This window comes from Neopsephotus bourkii, unplaced genomic scaffold (assembly GCF_033783945.1).
Source record: "Neopsephotus bourkii isolate Nb327-2 ecotype Australia unplaced genomic scaffold, CSIRO-AGI_Nbou_v1 NB_1060, whole genome shotgun sequence".
Lineage (NCBI taxonomy): Eukaryota > Metazoa > Chordata > Aves > Psittaciformes > Psittacidae > Neopsephotus > Neopsephotus bourkii.
Window position 1 is genome coordinate 4,331,726 of NW_026901548.1, and position 11,892 is coordinate 4,343,617.

At 58.3% G+C, this 11,892-nt stretch overlaps 1 protein-coding gene across 6 annotated transcripts in view; it reads right to left on the reverse strand.

Moving 5' to 3' along the window:
• Positions 1-11,524, reverse strand: part of DLGAP4 (DLG associated protein 4) — a 128,161-nt gene extending 116,637 nt beyond the window's left edge. For 3 of the 6 annotated variants that reach the window (XM_061361684.1, XM_061361681.1, XM_061361685.1), the window contains exon 1: positions 11,393-11,524. The gene's annotated coding sequence lies outside the window, so the exon portion shown is untranslated. Of the gene's footprint in view, positions 1-10,842; positions 11,085-11,392 lie in introns of those variants that run through there. The other 3 variants (XM_061361687.1, XM_061361686.1, XM_061361683.1) reach the window with 2 other exon arrangements.
• Positions 11,525-11,892: the final 368 nt, after the last annotated feature.

Here is an 11,892-nt window from a genome sequence, read left to right on the forward strand (position 1 = left end):
CCCAACTGGCACCTCAGTGCTGTGATGGGATCCCCCAGGAGCCACAGTCGATATGGTCCTTGTGCATGCAGGCAGGCAGGGCCGTACCACCAGGACCACCCCAGTCCCATGGCCAAGGGCAGGGTATGATGGAAACAGCCCTGTGCCTATGTGTTTTGGGTGATGCCCATGACAGGAGACTGAGCACCTCCTGCAGGCAGTGCCCAGAGACAAGACACTGCTCCCAGCCAAGGAGGGGCAGAAGAGCCGGCCTGAGCTCCTTCCAAACCCTTGCTGTCCCTAGCAGGGCCCCATAGGGTACTTACAGGATGGGGCTCCTCTCTCCTGGGTGAGAAACTCCAACTCAAACAGAAGACCAGGTAGGTCTAGAGACACCTCAGGAGCTGCTCTGCAGCTTTGGCCTTCCCAGAACTCACCCTAGTGCTGACCCTCATTCCCCTTCTAAAACCCAACCCACCAACATGCACAAAGCCAAGCGTTCCAGCTACCTCCAGAAGCGCTCCATGTTGTGTGCAGAGACTTTCCATAGGAGTTAGATAGAGCAAAGAGCCACATCCTGAGGGCACAAGGACAGAGATACCCTTGTCCTCCATCCCCAAGTGAGACTCGACATCTATAGGTCCACATAGATCCCACCCTGCATGGCCCCCGTGCTGAGCAAGCCCTCTGGCACTACCCTGATCCAGCATCATCCCACATGCAAACACAATGTGAGGGCAGAGGGATGGGAAGGGAAGCCTCAGTGATAGGTACAGGCACCCACAGAGGAGCAGCCTCATCGCAGAGATGAACCCAACCGGCTTAAGTTATTATTAGGCTGAGTTACAATGATGTTAATGAGTGCTTTCAACTTTAATGAAGTTAATCTACCTATAAAAGCTCTTTATGCCCATAAACATATGATCTGAGAGAGAGCAGCACTTTCAGCCACTTTTATACAACACTGGAGCGTGGCTTTTGCAGACACCTCTGTAAGAGGTGCATGTTTCTGATGCCTCCAGTTACTCTTGGAGCAGGGTGCAGGTGGCCTGGGTTTGATTTCCCATCCCTGGGGAAAACAGGAGGGTCAAAGCCTGCTTCAGACCTGGGATGACCCCCTCAAATGTGCACATCCGGACTTTCTCCTCCTTCCTCCTTGTGAATCCTGGGAAATTCCCCACTCTGAGCAATGCCAGCTGAGGGCTAGGTACCACAGGACACAAGGGCTCCCTTGGGAACATCCTCTTTCCCAGGCTGGTCCCCTAGCACTGAGCCTGACGTACATAGGCATCCCTATACACCCCTCTGAGAAGGGGAGGTTAAAGCAGCTTCACCAGTGTAAACTGGTATAAACAGGCATTTGTGGAATCAGAATTCCTTGGTTCATAGAAACCTCAGTTGTTTCTGCAGGCACTTTCCATGAGGAATGCTCCCAGAGCACATTCTGACCCAGACCTGGATGGGAGCATGGCAGAGAGACCCTGATGGAGCTGGTGGGGGCTTGGTGTGAGCTCATCCCTGTGGAGGAGCTGGAAGTGTCCGGAAGACTGGGGATGCCAAACACATTCCTGGCTGCTGACAGGGGCAGAAATGGCTGGGTTCGGTGGCTTTGATGTCAGAACCACGAAGCAGGAGTTCCCAAATAGCTGTGGCTCATCTTTGGCAGGACTAGTCCAGGAGGGTCAACATGAGGATGTGCAGGACACTCTGGGGTAGAATTCAGTAGCAGTTACCAGGAGTCTCTGCACTTCTGGAGCTACCCCAGGATGGTTCCATGGATGTTTTGGGTGGCAAGGCTCCTCAGGGGCAGTGCAGATGCAGTTGATCACTAATGAGGTTAAGACTGACTTGGAGGGACCCATCCATCTCCTGCGTCACTCTCTTGTAGGTCATCGGGGTCCACCAAAGCCACCAAACCATACCCATCTATAAAGAAGACCAGGATTCTTGGAGCAGCACAGGGAAGGAGGGAGCAAACCAGCCAGTGCCTGGAAGTGGCTCACCTTCACTGGGACACTGGTGCCACCAAAGTAGGGCTGCTGGGCTCCCCCGGGCCGCGGTGGCACAGAGGCTTCCTCAGTTCACTGCACAGAACGGGGCGTGTTGTCTAATTATATCAGCTCTGTCCCACAAAGAGGAGCTGGGACATGGGCTGCCCTATTTCCACAGCCCTCCTCCGGTCCCCAGCAGCTGCAGCATTGCCCAGGTACTGGGATGGCCCCGTGTCCTTCAGCCTCATCGCTGGAGGAGGGGAGCAGCATCTCCCATCACACACAGAGCCAGGCTGGTCCAGCACAACTGCTTCCGGAGGGAGGAAGGTGGTTGCATGGGTCTGGGTCAGTGTCTGATGGATCAGACTGGTGGATCCCTGGCCTGGCTGACATGGGCTGCCTGTCAAGGTCTGAGCATCATTGTCCACACCTGCTTGAAAGGAGGTTGTAGTGAGGGGAGGTTGGTCTCTTCTCCCAAGTAATGAGTGAAAGGACAAGAGGTAATGGCCTCAAGCTGCACCAGGGCAGGTTTAGATGGAGCTGAGGAACAATTCCTGAACCAGAGGGTGCTCAGGCATTGGAACAGGCTGCCCAGAGCAGGGCTGCAGTCACCATCCCTGCAAGTGCTCACACACCATGTAGGCGATGCCCTCAGTGCCAGGGGTTAGTGGTGGCCTTGGCAGCGCTGGGAATGGTTGGCCTGGATGAGCTTAAAGCTGTCTTCCAACCTGGTTGATTCCATGATTCTGACTGGATGCAGCACTCTGGGGTAAACAGCCCCTCCTGGGCAGCCCAGCATCACGGTCCCACAAGTGCCCGAGCTTGTGGCCTGGGCAGATGCATCCCCACCACCTCACACAGGAGCAATGAAGGGGTCAGCTGCAAAGGGACTCCAGCTGCCTCCAATGGGTGAGATGAGCACCCCAAGACTAACACTGCCCTCACAGCTCCATGCCCTGCCAGGCTGGCCTCTCCCTTGCCTTCCTTCCCAGCTCAGACCCTGCTCCAGAAGGTCTCATCCTGGGCTGTCCTGAGCAGGGCTGTAGGAGCCCGCTGTAAAGAGCAGCTGAAGCCATCAGGAAGCAATTGCTATCTCAGGAAGCACAGGAGTGACAGCATCAGGGCTATGCAGAGCCCTGCACCCAGCTCTCATCCCAGGGAAGCCCAAGGGCTGCAGGGTGACTGGGGGCTGCTTGTCCCTTGCCACCAGCCTGGCGGCGGGGCTGTGGGCCAGGCACGGATGGGGAAGCGCTCCTCACCTGACGTTATTTTGGTTGCTAGGTGATTAAATCATCCATCTGCTTATGACAGCACGGGAGAGCAGTGAGTCAGTCCCGTTCCTACAAGGCAACAAAGGGGTTTTCAACTCCAGCCCACCTCCAGCCTGTCCCTGGGTCTGTCTGTGCCCGAAGGATGCTCAGGCTGCAGTTGTCCATATGCAGAGGGAGCAGGGCTCCTGATCAGCATCACAGCTCAGCATCTTGGGGCAGGGCAGGCTGATATGAAGGTCATGGGCATTTTCCAGCATGTTCCTGGTGAGCAGGACCTCCATGGCATCCTGGAGAGCGCAGCCGGGCAGATGTAGCCTCACAGCATCACCTCACAGGAGGGCTTTGCTTTGTTGCATCTAGAGCAACTTTGATGGATCAGATGAACCCCATTAGAAGCAAAGGGAAGTTTGCTGCTGGTCCCCCTTGGGAGAGCCCAGCACCCCCCCAGCACAGCCACCCAAGCACCTTCTGCAGGCTCGGCAGGGCTGTCACTAGCACTGCACACGTGGAGCGGCTGGGAGCATGCACTCTGGGAGCAGAGCCCAGCGAAGGCAGCAGGCTGCTCACAGCCAGCCAGACAGAAAGGCAACAGTTTGGGAGAAAAGAACGTTTCCATGAAGCGTTTGAAGTCTTTTGGAGGAGGAGAGTGGGAAGGAAGAGAAAGAAGATCCTTGGGGTGCGTGTGTGTGCATGCGTGCATGTGTGAGAGAGCGACAACAGCATCTTCCCTTCCCGCCGAGAAGAAACCATCTCAGTTTCTCGGGTTTTGGAGGGTGTTAAAGGCACTGGGAAATGAAAGCAGTGCCCACAGAATGTGGTTGGGAAGTCCGGTTTTCACTGACAAGGCTCTGAACCACCCATAGATACCACATACACCTTCCTGCTGCCACCTGGGGGACTGGCACCAGTGGCCCAACACCGCATCCCCAGTCCACTCGCTGGGATCTGAAGCCCACCAGGGCCAGTGGCAACCTCCCATGAGATGCATTGGCCTTTGCAGGAGCTTCAGTGGCCATGTGGGGATGGAGCTGGGTGTCCACCCAGGGGCTGCCCACCATGGCCCATGAGAAGCATGAAGGAGAAGCCTGTGGTGGGGTAAGGAGCACCGTGCATAGCAGAAATGGGGCAAAACCATGGCAGAGCAGCTGGGAGCTGCCCAAACCTGGATCCCTGCCTCCTGCCTGTCACATCCCTTCCACCCCACAGGCCCCGAGCTGGGTCAGCCAGCACCAAGGCAACCACATCAACATCCCAAACCTGGCACCCAGCATCCCAAACCCTGGAAGCGGGACTGGCAGCCTCCCCACAGCTCTCCCCACTCCTCCCAGGTCCCCCGACAGCTATCATGACTTCTTAGAGGAAAGAGACTCATTAATGAAGTGGAAAAGGAGGAGGAGAAGCAAGTTGAATGGTCTGTCCTAAGGGACAGCACAGCAAGGAGGAGGAGGAGAGCACTCAGCATTGATCTCAGGATATGCAGCCAGCAAAGGGGAGAGAAACGACTGTCCAGAAAATAACTGGGGGTGAAAAGGATGAGGGGTCCAGCTGGCAATGCAGCCACACGTGGTGGAAGCCAAAGAGCTGTGGGTAGGGATGCTGCCCCCAGAGCCACACAGCCTCCATCAGCGCCCCATCCACAGCAATCTCCACCAAAAGGTAGCTTGCTGAGCTGGGGGGAGGCAAAGGGAAGCCTGCAGAGCCACGGGCAGGAGGGCTTTATCGTGGGAGATACCCATAGCATCACAGAAGAAGCCTCCATACAGTGATCTGCTCCACCTGCGCTCCCTGCCCTGGGGCGCGGGTCTCTCCATCCTTGCAGGGTACCATCCCTTTGGGGCAGTGAGCCTGCAGCTCGCCAGCAGCAGCACTGGTGGAGGGAGGAGGACAGGCTGGGTTGTGTGGGAAGGACATTTTTCTTTAGCATGTCGGCTCCCAGTTTCCAAGCTGTCTCTGCAAGGGCCTGGCTGCTACGCTTGTGAGCAGCACTGCAGGGGATTGGGAGAAGCGGGCGCTGGGCTCCTCCTGGCCACCAGCCCCTGCCAGAGGGCATGGAGGCTCCAGGGGAGGGTCTCTGCATCACACACAGGCAGCGCAGAGGCTGCCAGGGAGCAATGGGAGCAGAAGGTTGCCCTCCCTAACTCGTGGCTTCACACAAAGGAGTGGAGACATCAGGGCAGCAAGGGCTGCATGGTCAGCAGCTCCACAGCATGGGGTCCTCCAGCTCTGAAGCCTCACATTGGGTCCCCAGCAGCAAGCCCAAGGAGCCCTGGGCTGCAGTAGCCTCCCATTCCCATGTGGACTTTGGGCTCACCATGGCTCAGAGCCCATGTCCTTGGCCTCTACTGCTCCTGTGCAGTGGAAGGGCAGCTCTCCTCTGCTCTGCCCCTTCAGGCTCAAATCCCACAGGCAGACACATCTGACCTGCTGGGACCACGACTCCCATTCCCAGCCAGGCCCAGGACATGACTGCAGAACTCATGGGGAGCTTTAGTGCCCCAGTTCTTCCTGCCCAGCCCTGCCACCCCACATCCCATTGCAGAGGGCACAGCGAGCATCACCCTCCCATGCTGAGGCCAGTTGTGCCGTGGTGGGTCTGTCCATCCAGACAGCACCAGAATGCACCTCCAGCCTGCGGAGCGTTCATTGTGCTGCCAAGAAAGCACAACCCAAATCCATGCCTGGCACAAAACTGGTTTTCCCACCCCAGAGACATTCCCCCCCAGCAAGCAGGGACTAGACAGGGAATCGCGCCAGTGCTTATGAACTGACAGGCTGAGACCCTTTGCTCTTCAGCCAGCATGAAATGCTTCAAGACTCTGCTAAAAGGATTCACTGGGCTTTGACCTCCTCCCGAACCAGCAGCAGTGTCCAGCTGAGTCTGCAGGACGGGGGTTATTTAGAAAATGACAAACTGACCTTCCCTGATCATTCAGCAAATTGACTGTTCCGAACAGAGAAATCACTGGGAAAGGGACCTTGCCCCTTTAACTGGCTCTGCTCAGTCTCAGCACCAGCCCTCAGTCCCGGCTGCCTTGGCACACCTTTCCCAGCAGGGTCCCCAGGGTCTGGGTTGCTCCCTCCAGGTTCAGTGCTCCCTTGAAGTTAAGGTCCAGCCAAGTGTGGGTGCAAGGCATCAGGTCCCCATGGGCTGAGTGCCCATCTCAAGGACCCGCCTGAGTCCATGAACCCCCATCCGAGCTGCTGGAGCAGGCATCCATCCCCTCATGCTCTCCACCATGGGAATGATTAATCGGACGAGGGAGCATCAACTTCATTCCCGCAGCAAAGAAACTGTGCCGTTCAAATCCTCTCTCCTATGACACACACTGAGCCTATTTCAGTAATAGTTTGACAGGGGAATAACATCACTGAGCCTATAAATACCTCGTGGGGTCTGCTCTGCTGATGGAGCAGGAGGATGTGGCCCTTGCCCACCCCAGTGCTGGCCCCAACAGCATCCCAGGGAAGGCATCACCATCACCATCACTGGAGCCAGCAGCGGCCTGAGGGTGAAGGACAGAAGGACACAGTACAGCAGGGTGGTCCCAGAGAGGGGTTAGGGGCAACCATGGTCAGCGGGAATGGGGTGAGAGCTGCATAAGCCCTGGAGGGAATGACGCTGAACCAGGGGGAGGATGGAGGTAAGACGAAGGTGGGAAGCATTCGCACGCAGAGGATATTTCCAAAGCAAACTGTGAGGCTCCCTGCAGCTGCAGCCGAGGACTTGGTTCTGACTCAAACCAGCCTGACACACACAGCCAGCCCATCTCTGCCCTCCTCAAGGGGCACCCCAGCTGCAGGGGGTGTCTCACACGAGAGGAGATGCCAACCTGCTCCTCAGGGCAGGAGCCTGAAACATCGCAGGGACATTCGCTGCACCTCCTTCCCAGCACACACAGCACAGAGGGAAGCTGCTTCCTTCCTAGCCCTGGCCACCATCCTGGGCACCAGATGTAGGGAATCAATGACCTGTCTCCATCCACTGCTCCTCCACCAAGGCCCTGACACAATATGGATGAAGAAAATACCCTGCCACATCTAAGGGGAATGGCAATTGGAGAGGAAGAGGCAGGGAGATGTTTCCAGCACCGCAGCCATGCTACCAGGCATCGCAGTGCTGTGCAGTGAGGGCAATGGCTGGAGCCATGGTGCTGTCACATATTGTCATCACGGAAAGGAAATCATGTGGGTGGCCCCTGTCCTGCAAAGACACATTGAGACAAATGACTGAGGGATTTGGATGTTAAATACTTGATGTAAGAGGACTTTCATAACACTTGTCATGGGTCTTGGACTGCTCCTCCTTAAGCACAGAGTTAAGCCACTCCTTAAGCACAGAGTTAAGTCACTGCTGAGTAGGTTTAATACTCCTGCCTTGTACATGTTTTATGCACACACCAAGCTGCCACCTAACTTCCCTGCTCACAGCCAGAGCTCTGCCCACATACGAGTGCCAACACTGTTCTTCAAAGCTCCTGGCTCTCTCTTGCAGAGAGAGCTCCTCCAAACCCTCCCCGACTGGTCCACGGACAGCACAGGAGATAAAAGGGGACTAAACCCAAAGGCAGTTGAGGGAACAGGATCCCTCCATGTGAGAGTCACCCAAGAGATGTGCAGAAGGGTCCAGGCTCCCCGGGGGATGCAGAAGCCAGACCCAGGGGACACTTAGAGCATCCTGCAGGCAGCAGAGTGCAGGTTAGCGGCTGCTTGTCACAACCCATCCCTGGAGGGCATAAACCCATGACAGCTCTGGAAGTTGTAAAGCACTTCCTTCAGGCAGCTGGAAAGCTTTGCAAAGAGCTGCAGAGAGACAGGCCTCATTCAGGGAAAGCTCTTAGAAAGGCAATATTCCCGACAGCCCATGGTCCAAACCCACCAGCCAGCCATTGACAACCATAAGAGCCTGCCTGAGCAAAACCAGAGCCGGCACATTCGGGTTCTTAGGTTTTCCCTATGCAATGTCTCTGCAATAAAAAAGAGCTCAGGAATCCCTTTCTCTTGTGCACAGAAAACCATAACAAGAGGTCACACAAGGAGCCCGCTGGAAACTCTAATAGTCTCACAGTCCTTGGAGCCAAAGACACTACCCACAGGGGAAGCCAGCTTAGCTCCAAACAAGATATGTAAGCAGAAACAAAGTGTGAAATACAAATATCTTCTGCAAAGCATCACCATTTTTATGCCATAAGCAGCAGGACACACCAAGTCCAAGATGAAAGAGGTTGGTGCAAATCTCAACGAAGCTTTGCTGTCACATAGCCAGCTTTCTGCAGCAACAGACAACAGCTCCTGCCCAGGGCTTCCCCCACATCCCCAAGCAGAGGAGCTGAATCTTCACTTCCATTTATTCCATCACAAGCCTAAAAACACCCCTCCAAACTGAAGAATAAACAAGCAGGCTCCATGCTCAAAACAACTCCCTCCCATCATCCCAGCTATGTCTGCCATCCTCCTGCAACCCCTTTGCTTTCAGTGAAGTCCTCTCCTCAAACACAGCCTCCTCATGGGAAAGGTGGGTGATGTCTTGGCCTGACATAAGGTGACTCAGCACACCTCACCATGGTCCAGGAGACCGAAACCAGGCTGCTCGGGGCTGTGGAGCTGCAGCAAGGGGCTGCCCGCTGCCTCCAGCCCCAGGCAGCGCTGGCCAGAGCACTCGGCCAGCTGCGGCTCCAGCCCCGGGCGCGATGGATCCAGGCTGGAAGACGGCGAGAAGTGAATCCATGCCGAGCTCCGAGCTCCAAATCTGCACCTTGAACCCTGTCCAGAAGCGAATGGGAGCTCAGAGCAGCTTCTGGCAACCAGGAGCTGCCTTGCCTGTGGCTGATGGGCACAAGCTGATGACTTCGGTCCGAGCTATGGGCAGCAAACCGGGGGACGCAGGTGGCTGCGGTGGCACAGGGGTCCTCCCAGGGACAGTTTCTCACTGGCTGCTCCCCTCCTCTGCGGATGGCGAGGGACGATGTGGGCACCGGGGGAAGCAGGGAAGCAGGCTGCCATCTGGATCCAGGACTATTCATCTCTGACGCCGGCAGTAGCGGTTCAGTGCTTGGGAGAAGCCTGATTGTGGACAGATTAGAGGGGACACAGCGTGTTCATTTCTACCCATGCTGCGCTGCTATTACCCAGGCTGAAAATAAAGCCTCATTTTTCATGCAAAGATGCACAATGGTTAACATCAGAAAAGCTTGCCTGGAAGGCATGCAGGTATCAAACCAATTTCAAAACGGGTCTCCAGTTACTACTGATGTTTACTCGATACACATTCCTTTCTGCCTTGCCAGATGTTTATGCTCCAAGGGTAAAATCCAGCCTGGCACCATTGAACTGGTGCGAGGGTGTAAAAAGGTGCAGAAGTCTCCTGCTGCAGCGTGGCAGCTTCCCTTTGAGCTGCTCTATTCCTCCACCACTCGCAGCCGTGCTTCAAACTGTACCGGTACATCATGTACACCGAGAGGAGCGAGGAAGCAGAGCTGCTGCAGAGATCAGAACTGGGCTTGCACACACCAGCTGCCGAGCCTGGATTTGGAAAAGCCCCATTTTCCTGCCAGCGTAAGAAGCAGCCCCATGTCTCAAGAGCGGGAGTGGTGGCTCTGACCAGGCGTTAGCTTCCTGCAGGAAGCCTAAGGGCTGGCTCTGCCTTGTGCTTCCTCGGAGGAGAAGCCGTCAGGGGCGGATTCACGAGGCTCCGAGAGTCCATTTTGCAGGAAGAGCTCCAAGATGCCCAGGTCCTGTGGGCTGCCAGCCCCGTGCATCAGCACAGGCACGTCTGCTCCCGGTGCAGCAGGTGCCGGCCCTACACCAGGATGGGGGCACAGTGTCGGGACAGTCACCAAGGCTCACATCCTCAAAGGCATGTCGGTGCCACACTCCAATCGCAATGATGGCATCAAGGCTCTAAATCCTGCTCTTGCCTGGGCCTCATCCTGGACTGGAGATTCCTCACCTCCCATCATGGCAAAGGCCCGTAGGAGAGTTTGTTATGTGGCATCTCTGTTGTAGAAGGGGACCAGCATGTGGGGGGGACACTTGTCTGCCCCTCCAAAAGTCTAATATGAATATAATGACCTGCTCACTGTGTTGGGGCTGATCCACGCCATTGCCACGGCCCGAGGGGAATGCAGGAACCCCACCAGAGCTTGAGGGCACGCAGGGACCCACCTGGGGTCATGCAGAGGGGAGCAGAGGGCCCTGCCCTGCCAGCCGCTGCCGGCTGAGCCCCTCCGGCTCTGCGGGATCCGGAGCAAGCAGGAGCATCTTAACACAGGCAAAGCCAAACCCGAGCGGGGGTGAGGCTCTGTCCGCCCGTCCGGCCCCGGGGCAGGGTGCGGGTCCGGGTCCGAGGGAAGGGCGAGGGGACCCGCAGGGCCCGCGGGGAGGGACGGGGCGCCCAGAGCGGGATGGTGCAGACAGGCAGGGGCGGGCGGGGGAGCCGCAGCCCCTCTCTCGGGGGCCAGGATCCCGCGGAGGGAGCGGCAGCCCCGGCACGCTTGTGCTCACAGACTGCACGCACCTCCCCGCACGTGCCCGCTCCCTCCGCACACCCCCATAGACCCCAACACCCCCCACACCTCCCCCCGCAGCGCGCACACATCACCTACCGGTACACACGCGTGGACGCGCGGCGCGCACCCGCACGCTCGGGCTGGGGCTGCTCCCGCACACGGGCTCAATGCGGCTGCAACGGACACGCTCAGCCCCGCACACGGGCACCCCGCACACACGGCGGCTCCGCAGTGGAGCCCGCACACCGCACACGGGCTCCGGCACACGCCACGCACACGGAGCGCGGTGTCGCTCCCCGCGGGACAAGGCTTCGCTGTGGTGCCCGCACCCACCCTGCGCGGCCGGGGAGACCCAGACCGCTGCGACCGGTACCGGCACCGGCCGCCCACCGCGCACGGACACCCGTGGGGTGCCATGGGCCACGCCCCCCGGTGGGTGCGGGATCACACACACACACACACACGGTCTGAGCCCGGTTGCTCCGCAGCCACTTAACTCTTTGGCGCCCAGCCCCATCCCCATCCAGCCCGGCCCTGCACCATCCAGCCCATTGCCCGCACCGTCCGCCCCGGTCCCGCACCGTCCATCCCTGCCCGGCTCCACGCCGCCCCCCCCCCCCGCAGCCTCCCGCAGCCCCCCGCTCACCTCGGTCCGCGGCGGCAGGAGGCGGCGCCCGGGCCGGAGCGGTCCCGCTTCGGGGCAGCGCCCGCTCCTCGCAGCGCCCCGGCGGCGGCTCGGCGGGGGGCCCGGCTCGGCTCGGCCCGGCCCCGGCCGCTGGCCGGCCGCCGCTGCCCCCCTGCCCGCGGCGCGGTCCGGCCGCCTCGCCCCTATGCGGAGGCTCCAGCAGCACCGAGGCGATGCCCATTCATTCAGCTTGTCCCCCGCAGCCCTCCCCTTCCGCCCCGCTCTCCCAGCCTCCTGGATGGAGGTGGCTAGTGATGCTGCAGCGGTACCCAGAGCCCCCGGAGAGTACAGTGCGGAGAGGAGGGAGAGAGAGGAGGAGGAAGGAGAGCAGAAGGAGGGAAGAGGAAAGAGAAGGAGAGGGAGATGGCTGCCCCCAAAACCAGAGCTGGATCTGGAACAGACTCTGGGATTTCCATGAGGAAATCAGGGCAGGGAGCAGAGAGGGGCCGGCTCAGCACCCT